The sequence below is a fragment of the Empidonax traillii genome, unplaced genomic scaffold (genome assembly GCF_003031625.1).
Source record: "Empidonax traillii isolate 1590-97213 ecotype Southwest subspecies unplaced genomic scaffold, ASM303162v1 scaffold400:size839614, whole genome shotgun sequence".
Taxonomy (NCBI): domain Eukaryota; kingdom Metazoa; phylum Chordata; class Aves; order Passeriformes; family Tyrannidae; genus Empidonax; species Empidonax traillii.
This window is the reverse complement of record NW_020955593.1, coordinates 455,384-470,794: the sequence shown is the minus strand read 5'-3', so window position 1 is coordinate 470,794 and position 15,411 is coordinate 455,384. Positions and strand designations below refer to the sequence as shown.

General features: G+C 44.6%; 1 protein-coding gene across 2 annotated transcripts in view; it reads right to left on the bottom strand.

The window, feature by feature from the left end:
• GPC1 (glypican 1) overlaps positions 1–15,411 on the bottom strand; it is a 194,550-nt gene that overhangs the window by 143,535 nt on the left and 35,604 nt on the right. Inside the window, exon 1 of one of the 2 annotated variants that reach the window (XM_027893645.1) lies at positions 725–812. The exons of the other annotated variant lie outside the window; for it this stretch is intronic. The gene's annotated coding sequence lies outside the window, so the exon portion shown is untranslated. Of the gene's footprint in view, positions 1–724; positions 813–15,411 lie in introns of those variants that run through there. 2 annotated transcript variants of the gene reach the window in all.

Below are 15,411 nucleotides of genomic sequence, written 5' to 3'. Positions count from 1 at the left end.
CGTCTCCTGCACTATTTCAGTTGTTTATGGGAAAGGTTTGACTAATTGTTGTCAGAAAACCCCAGTCACAGGTCAGGTTCACAGTGTCAGGTGGTGTACTAAGGTGAAGCACTCAGCTCATTCCTCTACAAGGACTTTACTACTTGAGCTCAGCCCTTCTCTGCACAATCACTCCTCTTCGCAGTGGGCTCTCAAAAGAAGCCTCGCAATGACACTCGTGTTTAGGCAAAGGACTGAGGTTTCCTACCACAACTGGGTGGGGAAAGGGGTGGAGTTTCTTTAAGTGAAGCAGATTTTGTGGCTGAAGGCCAGTCAGAAACCTAGGGATACTCTCTTTCAACCTTTAATGCTCAGTATTTCCATAGGCACCCAGTGGCACTGAACTTAGGGGACAGAGCAGCAAATTACTACTGCCTCCTGAGAAAACAGGTGTTTGCTCTCCACATTTATTTTAATTCCTTTGACTTTGCTGCAGTTCATAAGAGACTAAAAATTTATTATCAGAGCTGTATGAGAGTTTCACCATTTCTGCTTTACCACAGAGACAAGGGACAGTGCAAGCAGGGCAGAAAAGAAAATAGAAAGGAAGGGAGGAGAGGAAGAGGAGTTAAATCAAGCAAACCCTAAAAAACAGCTCTGTGGGAAAGCTTAGCAAGCATAGTGACTAGAAGATTTATAAAAGTGGGTAAGAGCATACTGACCAAGACTATTGCCATAGACTCACCAGAGACATTCTGAGAACAAATGATGCCTCCTTAAAGGAAACCAAGTATTAAAAAGAACCTTATTCCCCTGTATTTCTTATTATTTTCCAATAACCATATAACACTTCTGTGGTAAAATAGTAACATGAACTTATGTTGACCTTTGATATTTGAACTCAGACCAAAAGAGAACAAGAAATACCGAGCCCATGAGCAGCAGAAGTGAATGGGGTTATTCATAACTGTGCTGTGGGGAGGCTCATCAGTGCTGGCAGCTCCCAAAACCGTGCACTTCCTCTGCTTTTAATGTCCTGCTCCTCCTCACTGGAGGACAGGAGTGGTTGGTGCTTACTGGAGTACAAAACACACCAGCACTGTCATCTTAGTACAGACATTCACAACGCCTATAGAGTGTGCTGTGCTTGTGTTCCCCCAAAGGCCAGTTTGCACATTTGCATTAGGGAGCCACAGCCCACATACCTGGGGTTCCCTGGACCCCAGTTTGGACAGAGCGCTGACGCTGCCTTTGCTTGGGGAGCACATGCATGCCAGTAGTTAGTTTGTTACAAGGGCACTTGTGATGGTAGCCAAAAAAAAAGCACTAACTTCAAAGCTAAAGCACATGAGGTAATTTTGATCCTGCATTCCACCCTCATTTTATGGGGGAAAAAAAAAAAATCATAGTGACATATGATATGTCTGCTAACCTCAGGCTTCCAACCACCAAAGTAATTCTTCCTCCTGCAGGTACCTCATCTGAACATGCAAGAGAAATTCTTCAGAGAACAACTTGTGTCACTGAAACTGAAGGTAAGTAGATCTCAAGAGAAGTCAGTCAAACTCGGTTTCACAACTGATCACACTCATATGTCCCAATAAGAGCTTTTGCTCCAAATGCATTTGAAGTTTTATGGATGCTGCCAACTTTCTAGCTGCTTAACGCAAAGAGTTAGCCAGGAGAGGTGCCCCAAGAGAAACTTAACTGTAGAGGGAAATTAAAAAATTTCTGAATAGAGACCACAGAACGTGAACTGCCAAAACATGCTTAGAAGTTAACCTTGTAAAACACTGAAGAAAGTCACAAGTGAGACAATTCCTCCTTTTAAGAGGAAAATTTATTCCATTGTAATTCAAAATGCAAGGCCCGTTAAATTTATAGACTTCACATTTTATTCAGTTGTAAAATTCTTGCCCTTATTTTTCAGATCTTGTCAGAGGCCTTAGCCCAGGTCCACAGTTGTGCTGGCATTACAGTGCTGCTGACACAAGGACACCATAGAGGATCAGCACCAGGACCTGCCTCCATGTTACCCCACCACACAGCAAAGCAATGGATAAAACCTATTTGTCAGCTTCCCCTTTGACAATTTATCCCACAAAAAAAGGGGTTTTTTCCAGTAAATCATTTCTCACTCCTACTAGTTGTAGTGCTGGCAGAATGGGGAATGTGCAATATGAGCTTAAAAGGTTGGTGGTCCTCCTTCTGTTTGCTGCCAGAGAAAAGCCAGGGCAGACTACAGCTCTGCAGCTGACTCAAGCTCATTGCAAACTGAAATTGGATTACTTGTGGGCAAAGCTTCCCTAGGGAGCATGGCTTGCAGGATGGACTGCTCTGGACATTTAGTTCAGTTACCTCAAACTCCATTCCTTTCCCCAGAGAGGCCATGGGTACTTCAGCACTAAGATTTGTTGCCTAGAGGCATCTCCCAAGTTTCCAGAACACTTGCATTATGGGTACACTTTCCTGAGCTGCTGAGCAACATCAGATACCTTTAGAGACAGTGCCAGAGCTGCTCAGACTCTACACATTTGTCTACCAGCATTATCCCACTCTGCACTAAAACCATGAAAGCATTTAATCAAATATAAAAGTAAGATAAAAAATACACACATTAAAAGGAAACCAAGATGATCATCAAACCCGCTGTACAGACAAACCTAGAAAGTGGTGTTTCTGGTGCTTAATTAAGTTCAAAGAACAATGTTCAATGAACTCTATTCATCCCATAGCAAGTGCTCCAACTTCAGGTAGGTAAACACTATTCTTTGAATGATGCTGCCACTCCAATACCCTTGTCAAAGCCATTCATTCAAGACTGTCATGCTGAAGAAGCCACGACACTCCTTCCTTCTGCAGACTAATACTGTTGTGTCCTTATACCCAACTTCCTAAGATTCGTCTTTCTTTCACTTTATTAAATGCTGGAAACATTTTGCTGCTTGTTAAAGGTGACACATGGTTAGGGTGGACAAGTAAAGCCCATGCACCTCATCTGCGATCTGAGCAGTTCTTTGCACATAATTCAGTTTTCCAGTCAACCTAATTACAGTCTGAAGTTACTGCAGCAAAGACTTTCAAGTACAAAGCAAAGAAAACTGAGTAGCAGCAAAAGCCGTTCATTAATCCTGGCTGGTATTGGTAGGAGTGGCTTGTGCCCTCGGGCTATTCTCCCCGCCTTAGCGTTCAATCTTTATCTTACCTATTATGTGAATCAGATGGTAAATATTTTACTTTCTCTAAACTACAGTAACCTTTACGGTGATCGCAGAGACCGTTTGTTTTGTGATACGAATTTCTTTCTTCCAATCTAAAACATTCCTCAGCAAGATCCCCAAACAATATTAACTGACACCACGGCAATGATTTATTGAGAGGATGGGAATAAGCAAAGAAAGCCTGTTCATGAGAAGAATTTATTCCTCCATAATACCTTTAATAAAAACAATAATCTATTCATTCTTCTTTACTTTTCATCATCTCTTATTTGAAGAAACTACATCTGCCACATCAATTGCTGCTAGAATTTAATTTTTAAAACTTCAAGTCTTTTAAGATCACAGGTAATTTTAGCCCAGCAAATGCAGAACTTCACCACTTCAGGGCACGATTTGTAACAGGGGCGGGGAGAAACCCAACCTCACCCCCAAACCCTGCAGGTATGAATTCTGCCGTTTCCTTTTGATTTTTGCAGGGCAGACAGTTTGTCTTCTAAGATGCAGCCGGCCCCTTGGGAGGGAAGGGGCAAATCTGCCTGGGCCAGCAAGGTCCCCATGTGAGCAGCCCAGTGGGGAGTGATGCCTGTCTGCCACATGCTTAACCCTGTCTCTTTGAACTAGCCCACAGCACTCTGAGGGTTTTCCATTCAACATTGGAGCCACAGGCGATTCCAGAAAATGCTTCACCATTCCTGGCATAGTTACAATATGTGGCCATCTGCAATTTCGCACCCACAAAACAGTTTATAAATCACCAGCAGGGTTGGTGGAGCATTAATAAGTCTCCCCAAGTGCTGATAGGGTTTTTCTGAGGGCAAGCGCAGGAGACTCGGATGCCCTCAGAGCCTGTGCTGGGCAGTGCTCCCCCAGGGCACTGGGGACACGGCTGCATTAGCCCATCAACAAAAGAGCATAAACCCCTTTTCCCTGCCACAGAGGAGGGGACCCTTTCCTGACAGACCTGCACAATGAAGGCACAGTGTCATCTGGCTTTGGGGGAAAGCACAAAGGCGAGCAAATGGAACCTGACACAATAGGTGAGGCACAACCAGGCAATGCCTCAGCTCAGCTCTGCTCCAGCCATCTCACCAGTGCCAGATCCAGGCCATGAACTGGGCCAGGGGGATCCCAGTTCTCCAGCAGGGCTGGGTGAGGGTCAGTGGGGAGACCCCAGCACTCCTGCCACTCACAATCAATGCAACAGCAGTGAGCACAAACATGCCCTATTTCAGACACAGATCGTGGCAACCCTTTATGAATGGTCAAAACCAAAATTAAGCTTGTGGGATTGTAGCATGATGTTCTGAGCAAAGCAACTACGGCAACAGCTAATTCAGAAGTTTCTGCTGTATTTAAATGTTGGAGGTCAGCACCCATCACGAGCTCATTGCCCTGGTGAGAGCTCTGGGCTGCACATGCCACTGGAACCACCACAACTCTCAGTGTCTGCTCTCCTTTCCAAAGATTCCTGTCTCTGGGGGGGGGAGGTGAGATTATCAGACAAGCCAGTGGTTCCCAAACTGCCAACAGACCCATCAAGGACTACCACCTGTTACACCTCATGGCCATGCCACACCTACCTGGTACTCACAGTCATTGGCAGCACATGAGGGCTGTTCCAGCCTGGCACACCAATCCCAGGGAATCCCCTGTGCCCAAAGGCAGCTGGGCAAAGGTCCTGCCACAGCCAGCGCTGAGACACATTTCTGTTACAGTGTGCCACAGGACTTCTCCACCCATGTCCTGGTGGTCACTGCTGCCTGCCCAGGCTGCACATGTGCTTCCAACTGCCCCCATCACCCCTGCCCTTCCCACAGTCTCTGTGGCAGGAAAGAGGCACTGGCCCAGCGCTGGGATCAGCCAGGCTGCAAGGGAAGACGACAGGTGAGGCAGGTGGCCAGTACTCAAATATGTATCCTGGCCTGCAGCTCGCTCTCTCCCCTCATTTACGGAGGTTGTCCTCTTTCCCAAAGTACAACCCACTCCCCAAGAGAGCACATGCACGTCAGCAAACAGCAGCAGCTTAAAACCCACTGCTATCCCAGTAGTGTCCTGTGGGTTCCAGGTACCCAGGGTGTGAGGTAATTTGAAGCAAAGCACTTGAGAAAGGCCATCACTACACCCTTGATCCTCCTCTCTCTGCTTCCAGGCCCTTACACAGCCCCCCCTACACTGCACTACCAACTGCTCGAAGTCGTCCCCCCACTCCTTAGCTCTGTATCAGTGGCCTCATTCATCTGTGCCCTGAACACACTGCCAAATCCTGCTCAGAGCCACAGGAACTCTTCAGCTGAAGACCGAAGTGTGAGCTGCTCTTGACCAAAGTACTTATTTCAAAGGTGTTGTAGCTGAGTGTAAAACATGAGAGGAGACAGGGAAACCTGATCTGGCATTTGTTACCCGGTGAGCAGAGATCCGGCTAATGCTGTTCAAGGGAGTTTGTTTAAGGTCTTACATTTATTTATCATCCTGTGCTTGCAAGGGAGATCCTTTTCTTCGTGTTATACTCCAACAGGAGTCAGGCAGAGTTCACTTCTGGGAGCTGCGGGAGAGTAGGAGACTGACATCTGCTATCCAAAAGGGAAGGGATTCCCCCACCCTCCAACCAAATTCAGATATGAAAGTGGATGGATGCTGATACTGCCTTCGGCACTGAAGCTGCAATATGATGTGTGGGCAGATCCCACTTCAGCAGCGTTCACGGTAAGATCACACAGAAATAAAAGGAAGTCTGGATGAATGAAGGAAGAATGCCACGTCTAGGCACACAATCTGAAAGTCCAATTCAATTTCTATATGGGCTTTTACATTCTTGCTTACTTCACATGCCAGATGAAGGCTTTTATTTAAAGCTGTGTAAGAGAGTTCTGAAAGATAGCTTTCATTAAATCTACTTAGTTCCTGAATCCAGTTTTTTTTCAAAAATTTCTCTTTCCTACCACCCATTATTTCCATCTAGTAGTCTTTCATTATTTGTTCAGCAGTGCATAATACTGCTCTTTCTTTTTAAAATTATCCTCATTTGATTGCAGTGATCAAAACCAAAGGAATATAATGAGAATTCTCTATTCAGTAAATAGAGACAATCAACAAGAGATGCCGTAGGGGAATGTTTTTAGCCAGTTCTTCAAAAGGACACCAAACTACTCTGTTTCATGTTAGACCTTGCAGAAAATCAGGCAGAACTAACAGAGGTGAGTACAAGCAGCCTGGACCAGCTGCCCACCACCCCACCGGGTGGGTTCCTCTAAGGCAAGATGATGGCCACGTGGCTGCTGTTCAACGGCCATGGTGACACGTTTGTGCTTGAAGGGACGGTGTCCCCATCACACTGACGTGCCACCTCTCAGCCACTGCAGCATCAGCATCTGACACAGAATCATAGAATCATCAGTGTTGGAAAAGGCCTCTGTGGTCATCAACTCCACCTGGTAACCCGGCACCACCGTGTTCACCACTAAACCACATCCCCAAGTGGGGCAGGAGGCAAAGCACACCTGAACCTGCATCTGTTCTGATCAGCTCTGTTCATTCCTCAGCTGTTTTCCTGGAATGAGTCCTGTAGAGAGCACCAAGAGGTGTCTTTGCATAGTCAGCTATTTCAGAAAGGCTGGTCCCAAGGAAAAAACCCCAAAACTTGAAAAACGAAGCCCCCCTTCAAAACCCTGAAAACAACTAGAGCACTCAACCACGAGATTATAAAAAATCACTGAAAAACAACCCAAACAAACAAAACACTGTATGGTTTATACATACCCTTTGTATATGCCTTCCAGTGTTCAATGCTTTGGGTTGTGTCTTTTATCTCTTCCTCTTTATCAGGAAGAGGTTATGTTTTCTATTGTGTGAAGTTGTGTTTTTTAATTGGAGTCAAACTTCTCACAAAGCCCCACTCTTGGCAATGAAATGCTCCCTATCATCAGGCTTGTGATGAAACCTCATAAGTTATCAGTGTGGGATCTATGTATAGAGCAGAGTGCAAGAATTTCCCGCTCAGATCTCAGCCACAGCATGGCTGTGACAAGGCTATCAGGGTCACAGAGAAGCACACCCATAAATCTGGACTGCTCTGTGTGCCTTGTGCTCTGACAGCCTCTAGGAACGTGAATATTGCCACTTTATGTAAAAACCAATGACTTTTCCCAACTGCTCTTTTCTCTGACAAGGAGAACCTCCTTAACAAGGCACCCAAACAGGAATTTTGCCTAATAACACCACTGCCACATTAGGAAACAGTACTTCATGACCTCTCCAAAACAAAACATGTCCTAATTATATCTGAGGTGATATCTTTTTATATCACCTAAACCAGAAATCCAAACCGAAAGGGAGGAGAAAAAACAATAAACAGTCAAACTGGTAGAAGTCCACGCTCTCGAGCACATCCTTTGAAAAAAAGATACAGGCTCCTTCAGCATATCCATAGCCAACAATACTACACTGAACCAACTTTCAGTGTACACATTTCAAATTATCTCAAATAGGAGACATCCACGTTCGAGCCATTAAAACACACTGATTGAAAAGAAAGAAATCCAGGATACTCTGACTGAACGATCTGATGTGGAACACATGGTTTCTGCAGCACGTGCACAGCCAACAGCACTGGTGGGACCACGGGAAACTGGTACCAACCGTCTCCAAGGAGGTGCTGCAAGTTCCTCCCATGTCTGGGACAGCTTTGTGTCAGTGCTGGTCTCCCAGGCACGTAGATAATTAATTAGTCACTCTCCTCCCTCCTGCACTTCCATTCTTACAGCAAGTGTTTCTGAATCCACTTCTAAGCTGTGCAAAGAGGAATTTTTGCTTTAAACATAAAGCCACTAAAGTTCCTTCACTGGTAAGCTTTCCCAGACCCCTGGAGAGAAGAAAAGGCAGGGCTATCTGTGGCTGGGCAGTCCCACAGGTAGTGTCTGTTTAGCTGATGTACTGATGCATTTAAAGAGATACCTTAAGGACAAAAAGGTACAAATCCAAGCTCCAGGGAGGGGATTTCTACCTAATAGCTGCAAGTCATTTGAGATTTTCAAAACATAAGCTAATCTGTGTAATGACAGCAGGAGCTAAGTCCCAGCTATTTAATTATAAAATCTTCTCCCACAGAGTCTTGTCTGTAAAGTGAATGAAGAGCATTTCTCCACCCCACAGCTCAGTTTTCAGTTAAATTCTGTGTCAGTAAGAGATGGGCTCAGAGAATTACTCCAGTAAGTACAGATCCAGACCCCTCTAAGTATCAGCTGTCATCTTCAGCGCCTTTACACCATGACCTCAATCTAGTTCACGAACCAAAAGGAAAGTCATCGTGACTGATTGAAATTCAGCATCTTGCTGGTGCGCTCCATGAGTAAGCACCAAACACACACTGGAATTAAGCTGCCTCTAGAGAAACCTTGCAGTCTGTTTACAGAGCTACACAGCCCAGAGAAAACATTCATGACTTTGCATCATAACCAAGACATAAATTCACTCCCCATGACTGTACTGCATCTGGCCATCATTGGTGGTGTTGTCCTACCCTGCTTGTTTCTCATCAAATCCCATTCTTTCTTCAGCGACACCAAGCAAGTCCTTAACTAAAAGCCTTGTCCGAAGACCCCCCCCCCCCTCTTATCCCAGCACCCTGCAAGCCCCTCTGGCAGCTCTCCATCCCCACAGCCCCCCTCCTGGCTGCCCACCCTGCCAGCAGCTGAATGCTGGGGGCTGACTGTGGGTGAGTTGGGGGAAACCATCACATATTTCCTCAGTGAGTGATAATGCATGTCCAGGGGTGCTATGAGAGAAGGCAGTGACGTTGACTCTGCAACAAGGATTACACTCAGCTGGTGCAAGAACAACCACAGTGAGCCAACAGCCCAATGATCTCATTTAAATTAAAAAGTTGCAACCCACCATACTGCAACAGCCAACAAGAGGTGGAGCAACCTGCAACCACTCAAGATCTCTCCCTCAACACAGACATCTGATTACAAGCATATTCAAACACAAAGTTGAGACCTGCACAGTTCCCTGTAATCATCTATTTCAAGCTGAGTATTAATGAGGCAGCAAATTTTATCAGGAAGAGATTATTTTCTCCTGATATCATCTATCCTGACATCATAGTGTAAGCAGTTGAAACCTAACTTCAGACTCTGCAATCTCTACTACAAAAGGCTGAGGGAAAACATCATTCACTGGGCTGGGCAGAGCTTATGCCTGTTTCTGTTTGCAAAAGCTCTAACAACTGAACTTTGAAAGCTGTTGGGCTGTTGTAAATAAGACAACGTAGGCATACAACTGAACTGAGAGACGCACAGGACCACAACACAGCTCCTCTTCCCAAGCATTTTCGAGCTGCAGTTCTTGTTACAGCACTATTGACAAAACAAGGAAAGTACAACTCCACTAGGTTAGATTATTAGAATAGGCATCCTCACAGGTCCTTCAAAGGCACAAATTCACAGCTGCTTTCATCTCAATTAACTGTAACAAACCCTCAGAAAAATAAGAGTTTTACATATCATGCAAGTTGCATAATGAAAGCATCTCATCAAATTGGCTGTGGGTTGGTGTAAATTTTGGAAACTGAATTTGAGAGCTGCCACTGCTTGTTCTTGAAGTTAAGGAGCTGGGGACATTCAGCATGCCTTGGGATGAATCCTTAGGAATAGAAATTCTCCAAATGCACAGCAAAGGTTGACATTGTTGAGGCACCTGGTCAAATTTTACTGCCTTAAATGGCAACATCTGTAGCTCATTACAAATGAGAAATAAAAAAAAAAAAAAAAGCGCTTAACTAGCAAAATATATCCAAACCTGTTTCATCCCAAAGGACCAGAGAAGACATTAAATGAGACATATGCTAAGTCATATTGCTTAACACGTGGTTGGAAAGTACTCAGAAACCACAGTGACAGCAATATCCAAACCTGAGTAGAACAAAAGAGACAGCTGAACATCTCCAGGGAGCACTACAGCATAGCCTGTGTCCAATGTCAAAATAAATAAATAACATCTCAACTGACTACATGTATCACAAATTGAATAAAAGATCAATTCCGCTTTCAAACAATAAAACTAGGAAATCCCTTAATTTTGCACTCTGTGCCTTAGGTAGTGACCTATTTATATTAGACACTGATTTTCTCACACATGCTACACATGCTGCCCTCTAAAATGCCACGATTTGACCTCTTGATCACTTGAGCTACTTCAGGATATCTGAAAGCTATAACCAATGGTTCCAGTCCGGGTAGTGGCTGTCACAGGGGATCTCAGCACTAATGTCAGTCCCAGGGTTTCACTACATGAATTTTCTATCCTCAGAGAGCAGGAGTTATACTGGCAGCTCCTGCCCTAGGGCCTACAGACACCAGCAAGAAGCCCACAGGCAGCTGGGTCCAAAGGAGTCAGCCAAGCAGCAGTGGCTGCTCAGGTTGGATGGCCAAGACTCCTGATACAGTTTGCAGAGGAAAACCAACCGGACTTGCCAATTTGGCTTTATGGGAACCTTGAACCAAACCTCACTTGCTGGGACTTGCAGCTCTTTGATCTTCATAAAGACAAAGGATGAAAGGTAGTGAGTGTTCTCACTGGGGTGAAATCTTCACAAGGTGTGATGTCAGCCTGGTCTGACTGCACAAGTCCAAGAGCAGGGAGATGGAGGTTTGACACAACTGACAGGGGACACTGCTAGGCTACAAAAAAAAAAACCCTAAAATACTTCAGCAAACACATCACAGAAGCTTGCATGAAAGCCAAGGAGAAGTGCATAAAGAAAAAACATTAGACTGCACATGGTGGTTTAATTAGTAAGTGACTGACTAGATTTCCATGCAAAACAATACAAAAGGCCATAATTTTTAAGGCATCTGAGGCCACATCCCCGTGCAGAAAGCACAGTCAAATGCATGAGCCAGATGGCAAATCAAAAGTCCCAGCCTGCTGAACAGCCCTGAGGTTAACCAGTGTCCAGCAGAACTGATGTTCTTGTACAGGGACAGGCAGGGGGAAAAAAGTGAACAAAAATACCAAGACATACCAATCATATTCACTTTGTTAAAGGAGACTTGCAAAATACTTTAAAGAATTTCGATTGCTTAAAAGGGAAAAAATATAGCATAAAAAAATCATAACACTGGCCCTAAATGAAACATAACTAAATGCAGGAATACACCGTAGGGAGAGGTACATTATCAGACTGATTGAAAATGACGAACTTCATGGTCACAGGTCTTCCTTATGGTCTGAAACTGAAGCTATAAATTAAGCTAAGTACAGATTAAGAATGCTACTTACTCTGATCTAGTTTAAAAGTGGAACAGGAGAAGGAGGAAGAGGGAGACCCCCAATTACTGCCAGTATATTCAGGATGAAGGAGGAAACTGGGGAGTGTGGGGGGAAAATCCTATTTTGATATAAACCCCATCATCTTTACTGCAACTAAAACTCAGAGACTTAGTGGAGTTATAAATGTTCCTTTACAGATTTGTTTCATTGGTCTCCCATGAGTTTTATGAGGAGTAAGATAGTGTGGATGTTTGGTGATGTTTGATTAGTAAATGGGTATTACCATGCTCTACAAGTGACTTCAGAGTTCTTAAGTTGTTTGCTCAAATCCACTCCAGTCTCTAAAAAGCATCTGGTACAAAAACTACAATACCCTGCAGTACAGGATATGTCTGAATTCAGTGATTTTGGTGGTTCTATGAACTCAGGAGGTTTTGGCAGCGATTGCCATATGCTTCAGTAATTTTGAATTTGATGATTTGGCAGGGTCTGCTCACACTCAAGCCTCTGCTGCTCTGCAGAAAATCTGCTTACTGCAGAAACATTGAGGGTACTGGAGGAGCTCCTGCTTTCTATCCAAGGAAAGGGCTGGGACCTACATTGTCCCAGCTAATCAGCTGGGTTTTAACAGGAGGCACTACCTCCCTCTGCCAGCCTAGCCCTGCCACTGACCTTTGGCTGGCAGACCCAGAGAGAGCACAGAAGACTGCAATGATCTTTATGCTGGGGGAAGAGGTACCATAAAACTCTTCAAGTCCAGAAGAAGTGTCTCTGCATCATGAACAATGCAAGTAGAAACACTGCTACAGACAAGTGAAACAGAGAGAGGTTTGTCTCCAGGGGAAAGAGCCAGACCCAAAGGCTGCTGCTTCCACAGAGCCATTTCCCTGCCTCCTGCAGGCTCTAATGTAGACCCTTAAGGTCATCGGCAGAGCACACACAAATTTGTCTTCCACAGGGAGTGAATGGGAATAGCAAACTGGAGGCAGAGGCTAAAGAAAGCATTTGGTAACAGCACATTTTACAAAGGGGAATGTTGCCTGTCTTGACATGCTGCAGGTGAGCTGACATCTAGCTCACTGGGTGGGAGCTGCCAGAGGCGGCAGTTGTTCATCGGGCTCCTTAGGAAGGCCATGAAAACAGATCCAAGTGCCAGGGCAGGCGCCTGCAGGGCTCTTTGCCCTCTGCAGCACATCCCTGCCCCACTCCCCCACACATCAGCTGGTAGGGCCCTTACACCCCGTGGGGAAAGAGCAAGGCAGCAGCTATTTCTTCTTGAGATGAAGACACCTACTAACACTTCCCAAACTCCTCCATGCAAAACAGTGGACTACTCCTACTCCACAGCAGCGACTGACTGCAGGACAGTCATACACGTTATATGGGGGAAAAGGTTGTTCCACCTTCCAGTATCAGACTCCTCTATTTGTACTCTAGAAATAATGTAGAAATGCTTTTCTGTACTGGGCATTTTCCATCTACATCATAAGAGTCAATCTTCAGAGGCAGAAGTTGTTTTCAGGGCATTCCCCAAGAACAGGGATATAAAATGAGCAATCACCATGTCTGTTTTGCAGTTGGAGGCACAGGCATTCCCCTGCCAGCTTCTGAACAAGCAGCTGTTTTGTCACAGCACTGTGACAAGGCCACACAGTCCCTTACAGCAAGGTGCTCACACAGCCACAGAGCCTCCAGCATTCCAGGGAGCATCTCCAACTGCTGTGAGGGGTAGGAACAAATTCCGCATTCCCAAGTGCTGGTTACGCAATCTGTAGCATGGCACTGCACTGATCAACAGCTACACAGTCCAGAGAATATTTTCAAGGTCACAAAGTTGTCAAAAAATTGCTCTCTAAGTTTAAAAATCTTACCTCTGGAAGTGTTAGGTGTCAACAAGGAAGGAAAAAGAATACCAGGAAGGGGTGTGGAAAGAGGCAGGACTGTCCCTTGCAGCAGCTTCTTGCAACTAAATTAGGTTAAGCAGAACATGAGACCACCCTGCCAACCACACTGAGGAATTCTGTGTGGCTGTGGGAAGCACACACTGTCAAATAAAGAGCAGGAGTGACAGCTAGAAAGAAAAATGGAGAGTGATAAGAGAAGCTCACAGTGGCTCGAGCAACTGCCTGAGGACACGCTGGGAAATTTAATGTATTAAAATAACACTTTCAAATAATGTTCTCGTTAATTGATGCTAAATTACAGCTGAATGTCTGTAGAAGTACTTTTGACATCTGAACTAATACCAATTCAGTTTATCAGGATTAATATTATTCTAATACATGCCAAAGGAATTAATAAGTATTGGTACTTTAAAGCCTTTAAAGTCATGTTTTGAGATAGTTTAGCTTTCTTATCCCCCTTCTCCTTCCCTTCAGCCTTCATGAAAGCTTGCTTGCAAACCCTATTAAAAATAGAGGTGTTTTCACAAATCTCATCCAGTTGAATGATGATGTCGTTCTTATCATGCTACTTATTACACCTGAAGATTGGAGGAACACTTCACTTGCAACCACCAGAAAGAGAGGTGGGCCTGGTGCAAAAACAGTATCCTGTTAAGAAAACAAGCCCAAAAAGGAAAAGGAGGTATGATCACACCTCTCCACCTTCCATAAACAAGACAAAAACCTGAAATATTACCTATTGGCCAAGCTATGATTACGGTAGTAGAAACAGCCCAAAGTTTAACTCCTCTGTTTACATACAACCAGGTTCCATGCCTGCTTCCCACTTTGCTCCAGGGCATCTGGGAAACAGAGGGCTGGGAGAGAGATGTGGCTGGGGAAGGAGAGCAACTCTGCCAGTCCTCCCCTTCTTGTGGTGACAGGCCCCACATGCCCTGTAAGCTCACAAAGCTCAGCAAAAGCAGCTGCACAGCAGTTTTGATGGCTCAGTCGAAGGAATTGCTTCCCACCAGCCCTGACCAAAGCTCCTTCCAGAGCGGCCGATGTGTCAGCCCTGAAAGCCCCACGCTGGGCTGCAGGTGTTAACTCACAGGCTCTCTGCTGTTATCAGCCTCAAGTGTTGTTTTTCAAGCAGTGACACACAAAGAGTTGTATCGAAAATCTCATTAAAATTTAACAGGATTTGGCACCCTTAGCTTTCTGCTTCAGAAATGAAGTCTCCAGCTCAGTCAATGTTTTTATTTTCATGTATCACATTGCTTCTCTCACAGCACCACATGCTAGCAGAGTAATTCAACAGCTGAAAACTACCCTTTCATACCTTCTACTGTTCATCACCTTTCACATTCTTTCCTTTGTTAATTGCTAAAGATAGTTTCTTTTTACCACTGCGTGTGTTTATTTTTGTACCAGGGGTAGCCTGTCCTCAGAGCCCACTTCTCCTTCAGGGAGCTTTCCAATATCAAAGCAATACTGGAGGAAGCTTAGGAGGATGAGGACAAACCATTAATGGTTTGGAAATTAATGGAAAGCCTTGAGCTATGAGAGAATATTTAGGGTCAATCTGGTATTTCTTAAAATTACCCTAGTCAGGTGAGCTGTGCTGGCAGGAACATTCAGGATCAGATAGTATAAAACTAATTAGAGCCATGACCAAGAGTCCTGTTGAACCTGACTTATGTTAGATACTGAAAAAATCACCTTCTCAAGGATTCTGGATTTGAGTAAGAAACACCTAATGGGAGCATTAGTATGTAATAAATAAATAAATAAATAAATTTGCTGGATACAAACACCCCAACAAAAAAGGAAAAAAAATCCCACACTGACTACAAAACAACCTCCCCACGTCCAAACAAACTCACTCCCAACTTGGATGTACTATAGTGAGGTGTCACTATATGCCAGCCACTGTTTGATATGGCAAGCCCAGATACAATTCTCAGAAAAGTGGAAAACAAGAAAATGCTGGGACATGTTCAGTGATATCAAGACTGACATTTCATAGCCTGATACAAGACAGAGATGATGATCTTTAA